Source organism: Schistocerca nitens, chromosome 5 (genome assembly GCF_023898315.1).
Source record: "Schistocerca nitens isolate TAMUIC-IGC-003100 chromosome 5, iqSchNite1.1, whole genome shotgun sequence".
Classification (NCBI taxonomy): Eukaryota; Metazoa; Arthropoda; class Insecta; order Orthoptera; family Acrididae; genus Schistocerca; species Schistocerca nitens.
The window spans coordinates 255,531,722-255,554,081 of record NC_064618.1 but is presented as its reverse complement, the minus strand read 5'-3'; the positions used below and the strand labels follow the sequence as shown (position 1 = coordinate 255,554,081).

The window sequence follows — 22,360 nt, the reverse complement described above, 5'->3', positions numbered from 1 at the left end:
GCTCATTAACGTGTCCATACGCTGTAATCAAATTTGTGTCTGTGTTATGGTGTTACGTCCGTTTCCAACAGCGAAATGTGACGAAGGGACCTCCTGACGTGCGTACCTTCTAATAGTTATACACAATTAGCACATGTCATTACTTTTGCGTTCCATTTTGGATGTTTTGACTCTTGAATTCCTTTGTTGTAACACAGTCCACATTGTAACACAGTTCACCACCGTTTATTTGTTGTTTTCATTTCTGTGAGAGGTCTATGCGGTATCTCGCCTGCTTTCACTATTTATCACATTTACTTGACATGGTAATATATCCTTACCATAAGGCTCATATTCTATAACCAATGTATAGTATAAAAATTGCCAAGACTACAGAAAGAGAACAGATCCGTCAATGATTAAACGGCCAAGTCACAAATTTGTGAATCAAAATGCGGCAGGAGGAAGATCTGAACACGGATCTGCCGCTTGACTGTCCAACCAAGTCACCAAACAACCATGACAGCGCTGTTGCTTCGAGTCCGCTCAATGTAACACTTATTAAGCTGTGACCTTTCACTGTGTCTATTTTGCTTATTTCTTCGCAGTTCAGTGCATCTCCTTCGTGTTTTCCGTCTTGATCTTTGTTCAGCTTTTGAGTGGCTATACACTGGGCCATTTTACCTCTAAAAATGAGGGGTATCCAATGAGAAGTCTTGCTTGTGAGTGAACTCGGTAGGGACGTGTGTTAGCAGTGAAAGGAAGTGGTCGGTCGGCTGGTTGGTGCGCGTGTAGGGTCCTATATGTTTGCAATTAGTAGTATGGACGACATGTAACAACTGCTGAAGAGTGTCTTTTTGCAGACACCTTGCCTGAAAGGATATGAGTCAGTGAATTCACTGTCTGTTGCATGTACTTAACACGTGAACCGAGTGACCTTGAAAGGCGCTGATTCATTGCTCTGTCTGCATTCACGCGCTAGTTCCTTTCATAATGATTACCCACATCAAGCAAAACGACTGGCCTGTTCAGGAGATCCACGTTTACTATTCGCTGTTTGGAAGGCCAGAGTTTTTCACTGGCGACCTGGAGGTGGCGTACAGATCACAGTTGCAGGCAGGCTGGGCTGCGAACCGTCCCCAAAGATCACACCGTCCGCCGCACGCAGCACCGATCTTAGCTGTGGTCGCAGTGTTGGTGCAAACGGAACACAGGTACTGTGACCAGGCGTGGGGACATTTCCGTGAATTATTGTCAGAAACCAAACGGTAAAACGTTACTCTTACATTAACTGTGATTCGTTACTGTTTCAGATTTGTTAGTTTTGTTTTGTTTTGAATAATTATTTTTGCATATAAAATTCATGAATACGTAATCAGAGACCAAGATTTTTATGTTAGTGTTACATATTTATACTCGTAGTTAAAGACAACGGGAAAGTTAAATAACTGTTGCTGTCTTTATGTAATTTTCCGTTATTTAATACATCAGTATTTACAGCTAACTTAACTCCCAATTGGCCGGCCGAAGTGGCCGTGCGGTTAAAGGCGCTGCAGTCTGGAACCGCAAGACCGCTACGGTCGCAGGTTCGAATCCTGCCTCGGGCATGGATGTTTGTGATGTCCTTAGGTTAGTTAGGTTTAACTAGTTCTAAGTTCTAGGGGACTAATGACTTCAGCAGTTGAGTCCCATGGTGCTCAGAGCCATTTTGAACTCCCAATTTCTAACTTTGCGAGTGATTTAAAGTTTCCACTTTCCACGTTGTTCTGAATTTCAAATTAAACTGAATTATACAGCATGTAACAAAATTTTAGTATACAACATTTTATAAGGGATAAGACGAGTTCTTTTATATGAGGAAAATATCACACATGCGTCCATTTCCTTCTTGGACCCATGCAAATTTTGACGCTAGTGATGTTCAGAGACGTTGTTGAAATTGCCACGTGATACATATTATTTTAGCGATATTGCTGTAATTGTAGTAAATTTATGTTAATGCATAACTGAGATGCGCGTGTTTAATGATTGAGTAACATGCTCAAACCTTCAGGTGTTTCACGAATAATTGCTGCTTCTTCAGCCAAACAGATATTCAGCTCTTCCAGGCTGTGCATCGGTAACGCTGTAGATTCCAGTCGTGCGTTAATATAAATGGACAATCTCAACATATCTCTGGAACAGCATTCATTACATGGCAGTCTGAACAACGTTTCTCAACATCGCTAGACTCTGATAACTCATGGACATCTAGCGGGAGAACGGTACGTTTGTTGCATTAAAAATTTTTCTTTTTATCTTCTCTAAATACCGTCACTGTTTTAGAATTTTCGTGGTTTCTCTCAAGGAAAGTAAACGGAAGGCTAGTTCCATAAACAATCCACAACCGCTGCCTTTCCTCTCAGCTGTTTATTCGAGAAGTAATTTTTCTCCAATTAGACCATCAGCACATTCTTTTACCTATTGATACTGTACCGGGCTTGAGTCGTGCTTCGGTAGCTCAGTTGGTAGAGCACTTGCCCGCGAAAGGCAAAGGTCCCAAGTTCGAGTCTCGGTCGGGCACACAGTTTTAATCTGTCAGGAAGTTTCATATCAGCGCACACTCCGCTGCAGAGTGAAAATCTCATTCTGGAAACATCCCCAAGGCTGTGGCTAAGCCATGTCTCCGCTATATCCTTTCTTTCAGGAGTGCTAGTTCTGCAAGGTTCGCAGAAGAGCTTCTGTAAAGTTAGGAAGGTAGGAGACGAGATACTGGCAGAATTAAAGCTGTGAGTACCGGGCTTGAGTCGTGCTTCGGTAGCTCAGTTGGTAGAGCACTTGCCCGCGAAAGGCAAAGGTCCCGAGTTCGAGTCTCGGTCGGGCACACAGTTTTAATCTGCCAGGAAGTTTCATATCAGCGCACACTCCGCTGCAGAGTGACAATCTCATTCTGGAAACTTCCAAACAGGTTTGAAATAAAGTAAATAGTAGCTAAAATTTCATAGCTGATACGAAATTGTGTGCCGGACCGCGCTGGACGCGGAAACTTCACCTTACGCGGGCAAATGCTCCACCGATTAAGCTGTGCAGGCAACACACAAGCTCCTTCATCGCAACTTTACTTCGGCCAATAACCGTCATCTGCTGTCCTAACATCACAGGTCCTCGTGCGTATACTGCATCTAGCACTTCTGCAAAGAAGGTTACACGTTCCAGTCCCGATTCGGCACATCACTCATCTGCCAGAATCCTCAAACAGGTGTTCTTTCACTGCAGAATAAAAAGTCATTCTGTAAACAAGACTTTATTTATTGTTGTATTGTGTTAACCAATTTCATTCTTGGCAATTCGTTTTGTCTGAGGTATGAATTATAAATTCTAAGTTTGTTAAGAATATAAAATATCAGCGACGTTTAATACTGTCCTTTTTCCAGTTTCTGCGTGAGATATAATCTTGAGAGAAACGTTCGAGACTCCTGTCGGTAACGAAGTGAAAATGTTTATTACTTTGTGTACTCTTAGGCTTTCGCGGCGTAATAATTCTTAGTCTTCACGGGTTTTCTGCATCGTAAAGTCAACATGATTCGATATTTTGGCGATACGTCTGTTGGTCATCTTCAGGAGAAAGCTGTTGCTGCTTCTGAGTCCTACAAGAAACTGGTAACATACGCTACTTTTATTTCGTGTTATTAATGATAGTAATGGGCACTGGGTGCAGGATTTATCTGTCGACATTTGTTGCCATCGTCGTGGTGTGATCTGTCTAGGTCTCCTCATTTGTGTTTGTGTGATAGCGGTGCGATCATGCAGCTCCGTGTCTTCTGGGAGCCTTATTTACTGGATAATAAGTCTATGGGCAGAACTGAGGCCGAGGTCTAAATCATCGTCATATATATATATATATATATATATATATATATATATATATATATATATATATGAGCCTCTGTAGCGTACAGGACGCATGGGCCACCTCCATGAAACTCCTTAGATTTCTTCCAATCTCAAACGTAGTGATCGCAGCGTAAGTATTAAAGGCCACAGAACAATGTTCTTCTTCGTCCACCTCCGGGGATGTGAGACCTTAGCTTCTCCAGGAGTATACCATGTTCAGATAACTCAAGGGGATGCAGACGGGTGATGTCGTCGAAAACCACCGATATTTCGACAGGAGCACACCATTCTTAAAGCGTAACGGTCGCGAGTAAGCTATGTCGAAACTTCGATTTTCAGAGAAAATCCATGAAGACAGCACACACACACATACACACTGAAAACACTAGCGCCATCACAAATCAAATATGATCGACGACAGAAGTTATCGGTAGTGCAAATGGTTCAAATGGCTCTGAGCAGCATGGGACTTAACATCTGAGGTCATCAGTTCCCTAGAACTTAGAACTATTTAAACCTATCTAACCTAAAGACAAGCACACACATCCATGCCCCAGGCAGGATTCGAACCTGCGACCGTAGCAGCAGCGCGGTTCAGGACTGACGCACCTAGAAACTCTCGGCCACAACGGCCGGCTATGGGTAGTACAGTTACATAAACTTCCTCCCTCTGTTTCTTGAAAAGTTAGATAGCAGGAGTCGATGCCGAATCTAAGCATAAACCAGCATTTCCCTTTGTAAGGTTACTTGCTAATATTTTTCGACAGATCTCTTAATAATACTACCCCAAGAGCTGCAAGTGCATGTTAGAATCTCCGTGTTATAATCAACAGGATGACCGATGCAATGACAGCGTTCTGCAATGGCGGGTTTGCTCGGCTGTTGTAAGCGTGTGTGTCGTTTATGAGCAGTACACTGGTCCTCCACAGTCCTGATAGTGTGACCAATAATAACGTGCCACAACTGCAAGAAATACAGTAGACATCTGTCTCATGCAAACAAAGATCATCCTTCCCGGAAACTAAACGGACGCTGATCATAGATGATGATCGAAACAAACACTTCGCATCATATTTCCGCAAAATACGACCACTTCTGCCTGAAATGCCCCCTGCGTAAAGAGAAGGCAGTAGACTTTGTTGCCTCCTCGGTATTACCATCTCAATCGGTGCACAGTTGTCGACAGTGCAGGATTACGTTCAAAAGATGCTGTGTTTACTCGCTGATTCAGCCTGTAGTAGGATAGGTGTTGAGAAAAAACTAATTGAACGAGACTATCAAGTGTTTCATTTCCTATTGTGCTGTTCGCCCTTGGTTATATGGCCGCCACATGGTCCACACGGAAGGTGTCGGATTGTGAGTAACATTGGTGCTCCAACACATCGTGCAGGAAAACACTTTGCTACATGGTAGTGAGAATTTGAATGACTTTTATAATATCTGAATTCAACCCATCCGAATATACGTTTCACCGTGGAGGTGGAGGAGGATCGCTATTTTTCCCTTTCTTTATGTTTTATGTGTTAGAAGGAAGGTAGATGGTACGTTGGGGCATGTCGTTTGTATGAAGCCTGCTCACACTTAAGTGTATCTGTAGGCTGACGCCAGCCGGTGTGGCCGTGCGGTTCTAGGCGCTTCAGTATGGAGCCGCGCGACCGCTACGGCCGCAGGTTCGAATCCTGCTTCGGGCATGGATGTGTGTGATGTCCTTAGGATAGGTAGGTTTAAGTAGTTCTAAGTTCTAGGGGACTGATGACCAAAGATGTTAAGTCCCATAGTGCTCAGAGCCATTTGAACACTTTTTTTGTAGGCTGACAGTAGTCACCATTCGGCTCAACATGAAGGGGAAACTTCGTACCTTGAATCACAGGACCCATGTCATCTCGGACCCTGAGATTACGTCAGCTGAGTTAACCCATCTCGAAATCACCTTTCGTCAGAATGGTTAAAGTGAATGACGGATCAGACTGCGCTGTTGACCAACTGTGCACCGGGTGAGTGATGATAATACGGAGGATGCACCAAAGTCTACGGCCTTTTTTCCTTGCGCAAAGAGTATTTCATGTAGAATTGGTCGTATTTTGCGGAAATATGACGTGAAGTGTGTATTTCGACCACCATCTAAGATCAGGGTCTTTATAGGTTTCATGAAGGATGATATTGGTTTGCTTAAGGCGGGGGTCTACCGTATTCCTTGCTGTTGTGGCATGTCGTATGTCGGTCAGATTGTTAGGACTGTAGAAGACGGGTGTTCTGTGCATAAGTGGCAGAGATGCTTACAACTGCCGAGCAAATTCGCCGTTTCAGAACATCGTCTTGGTACCGGTCATCCTGAGGAATGTAACAACACGGAGATTCTGACATGTACTTGCAGCTTTTGGGACAGTGGTATTACGGAAACTGTTGAAATCAAATTATCAAGTAAGCTTATAAAGAGAGATCGCAGATAGTGGTTTTTGTTTAAATTCTGCATAGCCTCCTGTTCTCTCACTTGTCAAAAACAGAGGGAAACACTTTATGCAACTGCACCCTTTGATTATCAATTTCACTATCGATAACTTCTGACGTCGGTCATCTTTGATTTGTGATTGGGGTAGTGTTTGCTGTGTGTGTGTGTGTGTGTGTGTGTGTGGGGTGTGTGTGTGTGTGTGTGTGTGTGTGTGTGTGTGTGTGGGTGTGTGGGTGTGTGGGTGTGTGGGTGTGTGGGTGTGTGTGGGTGGGTGTGGGTGGGTGTGGGTGTGGGTGGATTGTTATTAGTTATCTTTACGAAGTTTCTGTGAAAGCAGAGGTTCTAAATTGGCTTGAACATAGCTTACTCGCTTCAGTTTTTTCCTGAAAATGACAGGTTGTGCTTCTGTCGAAATATCGGTGGTTGTCGATGACGCCACCAGGCTGCATTCCACATATTTGAACCTACGGAGATGTTCTAAATAGCATGGCGCGAGGAATCTGCTTTCCAGAATATTTTTTGTTTTCAAACGCAGCCGTCAAAAGTAAAAGTTCCATCGCTAAACTGCCCCATCAGGAACATGGGCCTACGCTGTGATTACCAGAATCCTACGAATACCACTACATTAATACGGTGGACGGTAACTCTTAGCGTGCAGATGCCGATCTCCGTGTGTCGGCTTTCGGTGAGTAGTATCCCACAGCACCACATGTTTTGTAAATAGTGAAGCCCTAAAATGGAAATCTCCCGTCCCTTTTGACTTCCTTAACGTATTTAATGCTGAGATGAAAACAGGTGAAGTGGAGTGTAATATTCGGCTCTATTAAAGATGATTTGGGGGCTTACAATTCCCGGCATACACAATACGTGAAGGCCTACACCGGCCGTTAGATCCGCACAGTTCAGGACAGATGCGTGGAACATCGCCTTGACACTATAGGAGACTGAAAAATCGTCGATATCGTAACATTGTTGAAACGAGGGACACGGGATGAAATTTGAGGAAGCTCTGATGGTTGCCATTACTTCCGAGTCTTAGAGCAGCGTTTATAAGGAGGCGACTGAAATTAGATTAGCAGATGGTTTGATTAATGAAGCCTAGGTTAGTTTGATTAATGAAGCCTAGGGTTTTCCTCTTAGCAGGACGCTGTACGAATGTTCTATGGTGCAGCGAACCGAGTGTTTGATGATCTTTTGAGTGCGATAGATATATCATTGGAGGCTCCAACTATGATGCGCGGCGCATGCATTGTTTACGATATTGAAGCTACATGGGACGAGTATCTGCAGCCTTGGCGTCAGTTTTCAGTGTGACTCAACATCAGTAGCAGCAGCGGACGTAGCAAAAGCGTTCTCTTAAATATGGCGGACAGAAGGATCGCCGAAATATGGGGTAGTGTTGATTTTATGACACGGCAAAAACCCAAAAAAACTGCCTTCTGTTTATAATTTTATTCAGTATTTCACAGAGACATTTAATATTGTGAAGTTAGGACGGCCTTCATGCGATATAAAGTTCCGAGTCATGTCGTGGGTTATGTCTAGATACTAATCCAGTGCAGTTTCAATCGGTCTGGAAGTTTTCCCACCTTCATATTTTCATCCGTCTTCTGTGGAAAACGAATATCTCACATCACCTAATCTCTTCATCCGATTATCCAGTTGTTTCTATTTTCTTAACTGCTCCTTTAACTGTTTTCGTTCATTAATTCTCCTGTTGTTGCTAGAGTCATCACTTCATGAAGGATGCTTTGTTAAAGACAGAGTATTTCCTTGATCTCAAGGTTCATGAGGTTTAGTCTCCTTTGCATCGATCATTACGGCAGTACAGGTGCTATAGTTCGTTTAATTTTCCTACTAATTCTCCTACACGTTCACTTTCAGCACCATCACTTTTAGTACTCTGCTAAAACAGGTAAGCCAGGTTTCAGTGTGAGGTTAATTTCCTGGAAGAGTCCAGCCCATGTTAAAAATATACGGAGAAGCTGTAGGACTGCGAGATTACTGTTTCTTGTATGAATTTGCTACCCCATCTAGGTGGTTCCCATTTAAAGGCACGAACTCTTCATAATCATCTTACATCGGTGGCACTGTGTGTATGACTGCCTTCCGCTAAAACGAGTAGGGGGGAAATAAAACCTTGCTGTATCTTTCCTTGAGATGCAGACTGTTGTGAAAGAACCTGCTTGTTACACAGCAATGTGAAATCGCGAATGTTCTGTGATATTTCTGTTTTATATAGGAAAACGTCTCAAGATCGTACAACATTATCGCTCCATAACTGACGTTACTACTTAAGTATTTCATCATGATTTTACGAGAAACTACGTGTATCCTATCTAGAGCATTTGCATAATCATCTCTTTAGCTTTCATTTGGATAGTAATAAACGGAATTACTCATAAACTACTGCAGCAAGATGACCATATTCAATATACTTCAATGCGTAAAGTGAGTGGGGTTCTAACAATGTTTCTGAATATATGAATTGCGTACTCTAGAGGCAGTACGCTAGATCTCGGACCAAATTATATATGTTTTACAGGAACCCAAGTTCTATTTTGAGAACTGGTGCATCCATCAGAAATTCTACTCAAGAAGGTATGTATCTAACGAACTGAATGACGCTATACTACAGACAGGAAAGGTTGGTATAATCTACAGAAATGTAAAACAGAGATTATAAGCCTATTTTATTGACACCGCTGCAAATCTTATGGCGAAATACAGGGTGATCCAAAAAGAAAGAAGGATTTAAAATTTTTATTATGGACAATCTGAAAGATAGAAACAGATTTCGTAAATAACTGGATAAAGTAAGGTTCAACGTGATTATGTCGCCGTTGAGCGCCTGCAAGCACCAAACGCACACACACACACACACACACACACACACACACACACACACACACACACAGTTTTATGTTCGTACAGACACTACAACATACACTTAACATGAGAGCCATGTGTTGCTGGAGACACATTTCATTCCACACACGAGACAAGACACTCCTTTAAGTAGCGCCACAGAAAAAAATTCGCAAGATGTGAGGTCTGGTGACCGGAGAGGCCAATGCTGTCCACATCTTCCAATCAAACGTTGTGGGATATTGTTGTTAAGATAACGCCGCACCTCAAGTTAAATGTGAGCCGGAACGGCACTGTGCATAAAAATGAAATCACTGGAATCTTCGTGAAGTTGAGAAATAAATCAATTTTGCAGCATGCCCAGGTGTAACTTCCTGTCATTGTTTCCTCCGCAGAAAAGAAAGGTCCATAAACTCTGTGAACAGAAATGGCAGAAAACACATTCGCTTTCGGTGGGCCTCAAGCCCTGCGGCGATGCCAGAAATTTCTGAACCCCAAATACAGTACATAAATTATGACGGTTTACTTAAACCGATAAAAGAAACGCCGATTCGGCCGAAAAGATGAGTTGTTCGGATAAAGTGTCGTCTGCCATACCCTGGAGATTTGATTTTGGCAGGGAAGCTAAAACAGCTTTGGTCCAACCCGCCATTGTCCGCACCAAAACCGAGTGTATTGTGCGGTATCGCTCCCTGTTTATCTAGTAAAGTCAACCAATGCCCTTAAATAGTAGTCCCTTTACAAATTTTTTGTTAGACACAATTACTTCATGTCTAGTTGTTCCGAAAATTCTGTGTCTCTTGCTCTCCAATGCCGTGTATTCGAAGATTGGGTGTGATGCAGTTTCTTCACTCTCATCACGGATCCTACATTTAGTGTCTTCTTCCATTATATCCATTGTATGTAGGTGTTTTTCACATTCCCATGGTTGGTCATCAGTCCAACCATGAGTTTAATCTCTTTCCTGCTAAGCCCATGATTACAGAGTTTCTTTTAACACGGCTTTGGCATCATTACTTACCATATATTTTTTATAGACCTGTGTTCAGTATTCTACGTGCTCTTTCCTAAGCCAGTTCCGTAGTTCTAGTTTGATCATAGCCTTGGTGATTTTCAGGACGGTGTCCGGTCCCCCATCCCGGCCAATAGGTCGGCCTCTTCACCGATCGCTGAGTGGCCAGGAACCCACACTAGGTTCACCCAATTGCTTCCCCCTAGCTCTACCAGAGACTTGTGACATTCTGCAACAATCTTAGATCTTGTTGCAGGAGCTGCCAATGATTTCAGGGATGCCTGGCTGTCTGAATAGATATATATGCCACGGTCATTGTAGCACCTGCGCATATTCTTCTCCACGCACGCTCTGATTGCAGGAATTTCAGCTTGGAATACCGAGGCCAGTTTTCCTAGAGAGATGATGCCGTCCAGTCTTGGCTGAACTCCGTACACCTCGCCCCAGCGCCTTGGTCTGTTTTCGACCCATCAGTGAACCAGACAATGTCCCCCGTATGGTGTCGAACTGTTTTTTTCCCACTGCTCCCTGCATCCTATTATTATATTGTAAGGCTTATTGAAGTAGCTGGAAGTTATTATATAGTCGGCCGGCATTTCCCCAGCCATTCCTATATTAACCTCACTCACTATTTTAGTGTGTGATTGTGGATATCCCAGTGAGATCCAGTTTTTACCAGTTTTGGGTCTGTATGCACCAGCTGCTGCCTTCATCTTCATCCAGCGGTGTAGTGGAGGCATGTCCAGCGTGGCCTCCATTCCAGCGATTGGTGTGCTGCTAATTCCTCTTGTTATGGCTAAGCAGGCCTGTCTCTGCACCTTAGCAAGCTCCTTAGCTGCAAGCTGCTTTTCTACCTTCTTCTACCACACTATAGACCTGTAGGAGATCCTAGGTCTAACCACTCTGGCTTATATCCAGTACACACCTCTGCGTGTTAGGCCCCAGTTTTTGCCACGAGCCCTTCTGGTACTCTCTAGAGTACCTTTCTCCTTGGAGCAGACCCTCATAATGTGACGGGTCCATGTCAGTTTCTCATCTAAGGTTACCCCGAGATATTTCACTATCCCCTTCACAGGTACAGTTTCGTAGAAGAACTTTAGATTACAACTTGAGTGATGGATATGCTTCTTCGTGAATGGTACCACAACAGTCTTCTGAGGATTAACCCTTAAATCCTGTTTAATGGAGCAGTCCTGCACAATGCCCAGTGCACCTTCTGCAATATTCCTAACTCTGTCAGTAACTTTGCCAATTATTACGATGACAAGGTCATCTGTGTATCCTTGGCAAAAGCATTGTCTGGAATTTAGTTCCTCAATGAGTTCGTTCACCACTAGATTCCACAATAAAGGGGACAGAACTCCTCCTTGTGGGCAACCTCTAGCGGTGTTAATTACCATATTTTCATTCGTCATGGTAGCCTTTACCTTCCTTCCACTAAGCACGACCCTAGTCCACTTACATATAGTGATCCCTAGATCATGCACCTCTGCTGCCCTAACCGTGGAATCGAGAGTTGTATTACTAAAGGCCTCCTCGATGTCCAGGAAGATGCAGAGGGCTATTTCTTGAAAGTGAAGTGCTTTCTCCACTCTCCCAACGAGTTGATGGAGAGCTGTCTCACATGATTTACCTGGTTGATATAACCCAATAAAAGAAACATCGAGTCGACCAAAGTACATGAGTCGTTCGGAAAAAGTGTCGTCTACCATACCCTGGAGAACAGAAATATAAAATTAGTGCCTCCTGTTACGGCCACCGGGACGCAGTGGTTGCAGTAACTGCAGCTTGCAACGCGTCATATGCAGACGCAACATCGTTGTTTGAGGGAGATGAAGTTCCTGGCCTGTCCGTGCTGTGGTCTCCCGAGGGCTGTGTGTGAACGCAGTCGTTTCGGAACATGCCACACCGCTGTTTGAGGAAGATGGAGTTCCTGCCCTGCCCATCTTGTTGGCGAACACATCTCTGATACTCCGGACATTTTCATCAGACGTGCGTGCTTAACAGTGCTGTTCCCTTTGCATATGTAGGCTACTTCCAAGACTATTGTATGAAAGTCATAAATCTACTTGGGCAGAGGCGGTTTCTTGCCGCATCGACGGCGGAATGCGCGTTACACGTGAAGAATGCAGTGACTTCGAGCAAATTGCAACACAAAAAATGATTTCTCTTGTGATGTAGTCGCCATGTTACCACCAAAAAAGCCGGACGCAGTGGCCGAGAAGTTCTACGCGGTAAGTGGAACCCTGCGACCGCTACGGTCGCAGGTTCGAATCATGCCTCGGGCATGGATGTGTGTGATGGTCTTAGGTTGGTTAGGTTTAAGTAGTTCTAAGTTCTAGAGGACTGATGACCTCCGAAGTTAAGTCCCACAGTGCTCAGAGCCATTTTGAACCACCAAAAATGCCCACTTGAAATTGTACCAAACCTTGAACCTTCGCCTATCCAGTGACAAAGAGTTTTCATCCTCTATAGTTTGTCTATAAAAACAATTTAAATATGTTCTTTCTTTCTGAATCACCCTATGTGATATACGACGAAACTGAGGAATTGTAACTCACAAGGGAACCTTCCCATCGCACCGCCCTCGGATTTAGTTATAAGTTGGCACAGTTGATAGGCCTTGAAAAACTGAACAGAGATCAATCGAGACAACAGGAAGAAGATGTGTGGAACTATGAAAAAATAAGCAAAATATACAAACTGACTGGTCCATGCGTAAGATAGGCAACAACAGGGAAATTGCGAAATTAGAAGCGCCGTGGTCTCGTGGTTAGCGTGAGCAGCTGCGGAACGAGAGGTCCTTGGTTCAAGCCTTCCCTCGAGTGAGAATTTAATTTTTTATTTTCAGACAATTATCAAAGTTCAGGCACTCACACAAAATCAACTTCACTCTCCAAAATTCCAGGACATGTTCATATTTGCTTGGACATATGCAGGATTTGACGGTCTACACACGGAAAAATTTGAAAACGTTAAAAACATATGTTTTGACAGAGCACAGGGAAAACTGAGCGACTGTGGAACTGTTGCATTCATTTGTTGCAGTTTATGTGACAAACTCCTATCTTTTCATAATTTTTTTGGGAGTGATTATCACATCCACAAGAAAACCTAACTCGGGCAAGGTAGCAGAATCTTTTTACCCATTCGCCAAGTGTACAAGTTAGGTGGGTCGACAACATATTCCTGTCATGTGACGCACATACTGCCACCAGTGTCGTATAGAATATATCAGACGTGTTTTCCTGCGGAGGAATCGGTTGACCTATGACCATGCGTTCAAATGTTTTCGGTTCCCATTGGAGAGGCACGTCCTTTCGTCTACTAATCGCACGGCTTTGCGGTGCGGTCGCAAAACACAGACACTAAACTTATTACAGTGAACAGAGACGTCAATGAACGAACGGACAGATCATAACTTTGCGAAAATAAAGGAAGTAAATTTCTCACTCGAGGGGAGATTTGAACCAAGGACCTCTCGTTGCGCAGCTGCTCACGCTAACCACGGGACCACGGCGCTCGCATGGTTACACTGGCCTTGATATTGCCTATCTTGCTCATGGACTACTCAGTTTGTATATTTTGCTTATTTTTTCATAGTTCCACACAACTTCTTCCTGTTTTCTCTATTGATCTGTGTTCAGTTTTTCAAGGCCTATCCACTGTGCCAACTTACAACTAAATCTGAGGGGGGTGCGATGGGGAGGTTCCCTTGTCAGTCAAATTTTCTTTACCTGCGTACCTAACAGGATCTAGAAGTGTGACCTCTATACATGGCACATAACTGCCACTGATTAATGGAGGGAATGAAAGAAAAGAAACAGAAAGAATGGTTTTACTGCAGAATTTAAAACTATACATAGTGTTCCAATGAAGGGTTATTTGTACGTTACAGCATCTCCTACTGACTTCCAAGCCAGTTACGTTTTCATTGTTATTTCAACTAATGTGAACAGCGTGGTGAAGTGTACCCCCCCCCCTCCCGCCCCATGCCCTCAGAATACACACACACACACACACACACACACACACACACACACAGTGTAACTGTCAGCCAACATTTCACATTACTCTTCGCCCTCGAGGTAGCATTCAGTACTGTTGTGTTCTTTAGTGCGATTTTCCGGTAGCGTTAAGTGTACGTTAACTAATAGATGAGACACGCAGCAATGTCAGTAGTTTTACCAAAGTGCACGTCTTGTATATTCGTATGACTCGTTCTCAGTGCAAGCCGCAACTTCCATAGCTTTCTGGTTATGAGATATTTATTTAGAATTTTGAGTACTAATTTCTAGACACATCACCTTTACCGTTTCTCATTTTGAAACTTCCCTGGTGTGTTTCAGGTCGCGTTGGTCTATGTCTAATTCCTCACATTACGCTCAGTTATGTTCAGAAACGTGGAGATAACAGGTGGCGGTAGTGGGAAAAGGTCATAAACAATAATCTTTAAGAGATTGCGAAGAGTTTTATCTTGTTATCAGCAGACTTGCATCATTTTGGAAAGACAGTAGATAATTGGACACCATCTCTACCAAAGGCGACGACGACCGTTTACTCTGACCTCGAGCTGTGTAAAATTTATCTCTTTACTCGAGTCTCAAAGCTGTCAAAACTGATTACGCAAGCAACAAGTGTGCTTTTTGCTTCCTCATCGTGACAGACAGTAAACGAAATCATAAAAGCAAGTCATGCTCATCTCACCTAATACGACGCTCAGACAAATTGCCATCACTTTACCTTAATTAATAATTTCACAGAAAATTTTCAACAGTTTTTCGAGATTATGAACTGTTCTAAACAGCAGAAAGTCGGAATGAATGTGAGAGTCACTTTTAAAATAATAATGATGGAACAGTCTGCGTCTACATACATACTCCGCATGCAGAGGTCGGGTGAGAGAGAAGGGAATTGCACCACCACTAATTATTTCCTTTCCTTTACCACTAGCAAACAGAGCGAGGGAAAAGGACTATCCGTATGCCTCCGTATGAGATATAATTTACCTTGTCTTTCTTGTCTTACTCGAAACGGACTTTGGCGGCAGTAAAATCGTTCTGCAGTCACCTTCAAATGCCGGTTCTCTAAAGGTCCTACACCTCCATAAAATTTTTCAAATAAACCGAATTCGACCATTCGCTTTCCATACTACAGTCCTTGCATGCTCGTTCCATTTTTTACAGCTTTGCAACGTTATGCCTAGATGTTAAATTGACGTGACTGTCTCCGTGAGCGTACTACTAATACCGTATACAAACAGAACTGGATTGTTTTTCCTGCTCATCTGCATTAACTCACATTGTTCTTCATTTAGAATTAGCTGCTACTCATTGACAGATACTAAAAATGTATTGTAAGAAGTCAACCTATGATGTCCCTTTGATAGTTGTAGCTATGACTGATCAAATCCAGAGATTATTGTCACATTTTAATTGCATTACGTGCGTACAGGAGACTGGAGAGCACGACTCATAAGCAAAATGTAATACGTCAATTTTTACACACGCGATTTAAGGCAAAGAAGCGGTACGACGCCAAGGACTGTAAGCAGGAAGGGGAAACATCTCATTAGCTCATTCTTAAAATCAATAGCAAGACGAACGGAGGGATAACGGGTCGTTGATAACAAAGTATCAACAAAGGCAAGGGAAACGATAAACACTGCTTCCGTCCCCTGAATTGAATAAAAGTTACAAACCATCAGGAGTTAGCCGTACTATAAAGCAAGCCCGGTTAGCCGTGCGGTTTGACTCACTGCTTTCTGGATGGGAAGGCGTGCCGCCCGGCGCATTAGTGTCGCGGTCTGGTATGTCGGCCAGTCTGCGGATGGTTTTTAAGGGGTTTTCCATCTGCCTCGGCGAATGCGGACTGGTTCCCCTTGTTCCGCCTAAGTTACACTCTGTCGGCGATTGCTGCGCAAACACTTTCTCCATGTATGCGTACACCATCATTACTCTAACACGTAAACATTGTGGTTACGCTCGTCTCGTGTGAGATGTCCCCGGGGGGCGGGGGGGGGGGGGGGGGTCCAATAGGGCCCGAACTGCAATATAACCCTGGGTTCGGTGTGTAGCGGCGGTGGGGTGAGTGGACTGCTGTGGCCTGTTGTGGGATTGTGAACCACTGCGCGCTACGGCGGAGACGAAGCCTCTCCATCGTTTCTAGGTCACCAGCTACATTCAATACAATACAACGCGATAGCCGTACTACTGAAGCAATATGTCATGCTCCTTCATTTCGTTTTCATGTCTCAAGAGAAAAAGTTAATCGTGTCTCTCTCGTTCTTTTGTGCTGGCATCTAACTCCATGGGACTCAGCACTCTTTGGTGAATTCGTGATTGGCTACCACAGGGCTCCAGACTTTACAGCATCTGTTCCCTTTTTGTGCTGCGTGTCTGTCCTTCCTTCTATTCCTTTTTCCCCCTCCCCTGGGCAACATATCTTGGATAACTTTTGAATACATTATGGGCACAACAGTGATCAGTGTCATAAATAATTACTATTAAAAACAGTCTTGATCACAATTTATTTAACAAGGTGACCGGTTTCAACCACTACTGTGGTCATCTTCAGACCATTGAGTAGGAACCTCTTTCCTTCAAGGAAAGAGGTTCCTACTCAATGGTCTGAAGATGACCACAGTAGTGGTTGAAACCGGTCACCTTGTTAAATAAATTGTGATCAAGACTGTTTTTAATAGTAAATATCTTGGATAATTTCTGGAATGCGTTCCGAAGTTTCGAGAGCCCAGCATCGGAACAGTTAGCCACCTGCTTTTTCTTTCTTTCTACGTTCTCCAATTCCTCTCCTTCCTTCGCTTCGGCGTTTGAGGTTTCTCTTTGTTTCTTCTTCCTCCCTGTGCGCTCCTGAAGGCCGGCCACGCATTTGCCACCTAACAGGTGGCTGGGTAACGCGTAATTCCCAGCCCCTGGGTATACAGGTAGGGTTCGCCTTTAGCCTCTGGTACACTCCATGCCAGGGAGGGGTCGCTACTTGAGTTGTTACCTTTTCAGTTGCCTATTGGTTCCTCTGCCGGAGTTAGGGGTATGTGACCTGACGTGTAAACAACCACCTAAAGTGGGTGAGGCCCCCCATGAGGTTGGGAGGAGCATGCCAACAGAGACGCTTTCAAACATCGGCAATTTTTTCGCAATGAACCTATCATCATCTGTCCACATCTGCTAAACATAAACGGAATGAGACTACTGATTCAAAGACTGTCCCACCTGTACCTCAGTTCCTCGTGGTATCATGCACTGAAGAAGATCAGACCTTTGCTACAGTTAATCAATTTATTACTGAGAAAGGTGTTGATCCAGCTGCAGACCCTGTGAAATCCTTCTCTCGTTTACGTAATTGGACTTTGCATTTGGAAACAAATTGTGACTTTCAGTCCCGACAACTTCACTCCTCCACGGCTATCCCGTTACGTCGAGGCCCATTGCACACTGAATTCTTCATGTGGTGCTATTTACACCCAGATGCTCTATGGTCTGACCAAGGGGGAAATTTAACGCTGACAGTAGTGCATCAGATAATGAAAAAGGTTGATGCAGACTTAGTGCCTATACATACTCTTTTTGTCATAGTTAATCGAGTAGTGCTTCTGTCGAAGATCAAGGCAGGCTATGAAATCACCACAGTTCGACTACACATTCCAAACCTGATGCTTTGCTACCAGTGTCAATGTTACAACCACACTCATGTGTCCTGTCAAAACATGGTCAAATGTGTTACTTGCCGTAAGATGTTTACGAGGGCGATTCCCCGCCTCCTTCTCAACTGTAACAATTGTAATGGCGACCGTTCCCCCTCCTCCCTTGAATATCCCGGCATCTCTATGAGTGAGCCGTCCAAGATATCAGCGTGAAGGATAAGTATTCTAGTCTACCGCTCACAAGTTGTTGGCTCGTCAAACATTTCACCATCCGCCACTTATAGTACCTTTCTTGCTACGCCTGGCTCCATGTATGACACGGCCCCGCAGACTTGAAACCTCCTATGCAATACTGCGGTTATGAAATCGCCCAGTACCACGGCAGCATCCATGTCTCCTTCTACAGCTGTGTAACAAGCCATCAAGTTTTCATCCCTGGCGGCGAAATTACGTGCTACACAACCGGTGGTCCGGAGAGGACAAAAGGAATACTCCTGTACAGACTTTTTACATCCCTCGAACGAACAAATATCTGATCTCTGTTGATCCATGGTGGATATGGGACAGCGAATGGTCAAGTACTCGTGTTTAAGTACGAAATTCGCCAACAGCCTTGCAATTGGGATGTTATTCATGAGCAGCACCTGCTGTAGGGGTTAAAATTGATGCCACACCTGGGTGATTAAACTAAGAAACATTCACACTAAATCGACCTGGACTATTCTTCGGTCAACGCTCAGAAATTTGTGGAGCAAACCACAGATTTATACAAATTGTAATATTTTGCTCTGCTGTTGGCGTATTTCATTGTTAAAACAGTCCGCCCCTGTAGCTGAGTGGTCAGCACGACGGAATGTCATACCTAACGGCCGGGGTTCGATTCCCGGCTGGGTCGGAGATCTTCTACGCTCAGGGACTGGGTGTTGTGTTGTCCTTATCATCATCATTTAATCCTCATCGACACGAAAGTCACCGAAGTGGCGTCAACTCGAAATACTTGCACCAGGCGAACGGTCTACCCGACGGGAGGCCCTAGTCACACGGCATTTCCATTGTTAAATAAATATCTGAGTCTTCGTCTGCCGACTGTAAAGGCAAACGGTCTTCTCCATCCCCAATTCAGAGATACTCAACAGTGTGCAGCTTGATATTCTCTACCGGCCGACCTCCATTTCACTGGTGAGCATCGCCTACTGTTTTTTTGCCCTGGAATCCACAGGCCTACCCAAGAAGAATGCCGACGCCTCTGTAGATTTCATGGAACAGGACCTTCCCCTCTGCACCCTGTAGCACTGAACCTTCGAAAGGAGGCATTCGGCAGCCACTGAGGTGACTACCCTTCATTTTTTCCCTCCTCCCCCATTCCCCATACTGACTCTTCTCCAATGGAGCATTTATGGCACTAGATCCAACCAGAAGGAATACAGGTACCATTGGAATCGCAGCGTCCTCTTGTTTTCTGCCTCCAAGACAAGAAATTGTCTCCTCGCGACCGTTTTTACCTGTCGTGTTTCCTTTTGGTCTGCACTGATGCATACCCCGAGGATGGCATTCCATGTTATGGGCGAGTCATGCTGTTCGTCTGGGATGACGTCAACAGCCACACTATCTCATTGAACACTTGTCTGCAACCTATTGCAGTCCGTATTTTACATCCTCTTTTCACCTTTTCTCTTTGTAACGTCTACATCCCTCCGTCATGCGATGTCACTAGGGCAGACGTACTCCATCATATTGGTCAGCTCTCTCATCCATTTTTGTTGCTCAGCAACTTTAACGCCCACCAATCCCCTTTCAGGCTCTTTGAGGACCTGTCTTTCACCTTTGGCTAACGTCAGTCAAGTCAACCTCATGTGTCTTAACACTGGAGCAACGAAGTTCCTTTCACACACACCTATTCCCATTTGGACCAGGCAGCTTGCCTGTCGTCTCGAGAGGTCCATTCTTCTTGGCATGTACTTGAGCGACCATTTCCCGAGCACTGTCCGTTTGTTGCCTCCTACCCCAAATGCGTGTAAACTGAATACGCAGCTTTCTAAGGACGACTGGAGGCTTCACTCCTCCCTGGTGACCTTCGATGAACAGCATATCCCCAGTTGTGACTGCGAGGTAGAGTATATTATATATCGTTAGTGCCGCAGAACGTTCCATGTCTCGCACTCCATCTTTACCGCGGAGTGTCCCGGTCCCAGTGGACCGAGGCGTACTGCGACGCGATTCGCGAGCGGAGACGTGCTCTCCGCGTTTCCAGCTGTCATCCTACGATAGCAAACTGTAACTGTTATAGACAGTTGCGTCTGCAATATTGTCGTTTTTTCCGAGATAGTAAGCAATGTAGCCGCATTCCACTTACTAGTTAATTTAAAACTCTTATCTTCCATCATAAGGGTCCTAGGACCGAGATCCATTTCCCGATTTCTCGCCTGAATGGAGGAGACGATGTTATTGTGGACCCTATTGCTATCTCCAACACCTTGGGCCGCTATTTTGCGGAGATTTCGAGCTCCACCCACTACCACCACGCCTTCCTTCCTGGGAAACGAGTGGAGGATGGCCTGGTGATATCTTTCTCCTCTCATAATCTTGAATGCTACAATGGCACCTTTACTATGAGGGAGCTAGATCACTCTCCCTTCATTCTCATCTTTTGCCCCATTGCAGGATGATATTCACATTCAGATGTTGCAGCACCTTTTGCGGGCAAGCACTTTCTCGTTCCTTTCTTAGTCGCATTGGGGCACATGGCATATTTCCCCGATGTTGGTGTGAAGCCAATGTTACCTAAGCCCGGTAAGGACGAACACCCCAGTCCTAGCTACCGCCCAGTTTCTCTCACCAGCTGTGTTTGCAAAGTGACGGAACATACCATTCGTGGCTGGCAGGCATGGTGGGTCGAGTGTCGCAATCTACCAACCACAGCACAATGTGGGTTTCGAAAGTGCCATTTTGCAGTTGACCATCTTGTCACATTGTCAACCCCTGTCATGATTGGTTTTTCGTGGAGATACCAGACTATGGCAGTATTGTTTTTTTTTTATTTTTTATTTGTGGAAAGCGAGAGCACCAGCAGCAGCGAGTACTGTTTGTATAAAGCGTTTATTTTGCATTTTGTTTACGACCTTCCACTAAGGAAGGGATTCTATCAGTGTTTATCTGCTCTGCATAGTAACTAACAGTCCTTGATAAAACTTTACGTAGTTTTCGTGTTAGATTTCTTAGTGTTTTCTTGATCGTTTAGAACAGAAAGCGCCCTAAAACCGTCTTTTGTTTGTTTCGCGGCCGTTAGCCACTAGTCACTTGAATCAGCAGTTGTCTTGTGACAGCCAGAGCGAGAGTACCAGCAGCAGCGAGTACTGTTTGTATAAAGCGTTTATTTTGCATTTTGTTTACGACCTTCCACTAAGGAAGGGATTCTATTAGTGTTTATCTGCTCTGCATAGTAACTAACAGTTCTTGATAAAACTTTACGTAGTTTTCGTGTTAGATTTCTTAGTGTTTTCTTGATCGTTTAGAACAGAAAGCGCCCTAAAACCGTCTTTTGTTTGTTTCGCGGCCGTTAGCCACTAGTCACTTGAATCAGCAGTTGTCTTGTGACAGCCAGAGCGAGAACACCAGCAGCAGCGAGTACTGTTTGTATAAAGCGTTTATTTTGCATTTTGTTTACGACCTTCCACTAAGGAAGGGATTCTATTTGTGTTTATCTGCTCTGCATAGAAACTAACAGTTCTTGATCGTTAGGAGAGAAATTTATTTTGTACTTATTTGCTGCGCTTAGCTTTTAAATAGTTTTTCTGGGAAAACCTAGCGTAGTTTTCGCGTCTCGTATTTCAGTGAGTGTTTCTTGATTATCAGAGTAGCTCATCAGAAGATTATCTTGGGAATTTTTCACCGTATAGAGTAGGGTAAACATAGTCATGTGGAGGGACTGTGGTTGTTGTGAGCGGACGCAAGGAGAATTGGCCACTCTTCGGGGGCAGGTGGAGGCTTTGTCTGTTAGGCTCATCGAGCTCGAGGCGCAGGCGTCGGCTCGTAGTGGCGTTGGGGCAACTGTGGTGAGACCTATGCCTACTTCGGTGGCCCTGGAATCACATGGAACCCCTGATGTCGCTGCGTCTTCCGGCAGTGAGCATCTTACCGGTCAGCCATCACTCCAGGGTGAATGGCGGACAGTGGTGGGCTCGCGCGTGCCTGGCCGAAAGGCGAAGGTGGGATCTGGCAGCGTGGCAGCTGCCTTACCCCTTTCAAACAGGTACGGGGTGCTTCCTAGTGGTGATGACATCGTTTCCGAGCCACCACAGGATGCCTCGCCTGTTGGGCCAGTGGCCGATTCTCCGGCAAGGTCCCGACAGTCACAGAGGGCGGGCCTATTAGTTATAGGGAGCTCCAACGTTAGGCGGGTTATGGAGCCCCTCAGGAAAATAGCGGGTAGGTCGGGGAAGAATGCCAGTGTGCACTCGGTGTGCTTGCCGGGGGGTCTCGTCCGTAATGTGGAGGAGGCCCTTCCGGCAGCTATTGAACG

General features: G+C 44.6%; 1 protein-coding gene across 1 annotated transcript in view; it reads left to right on the top strand.

The window, feature by feature from the left end:
• Nucleotides 1-1,057: 1,057 nt before the first annotated feature.
• Nucleotides 1,058-22,360, top strand: part of LOC126259837 (alpha-tocopherol transfer protein-like) — a 126,648-nt gene continuing 105,345 nt past the window's right edge. The window contains exon 1 of the mRNA XM_049956889.1: nt 1,058-1,193. The gene's annotated coding sequence lies outside the window, so the exon portion shown is untranslated. The remainder of the gene's footprint in view (nt 1,194-22,360) is intronic.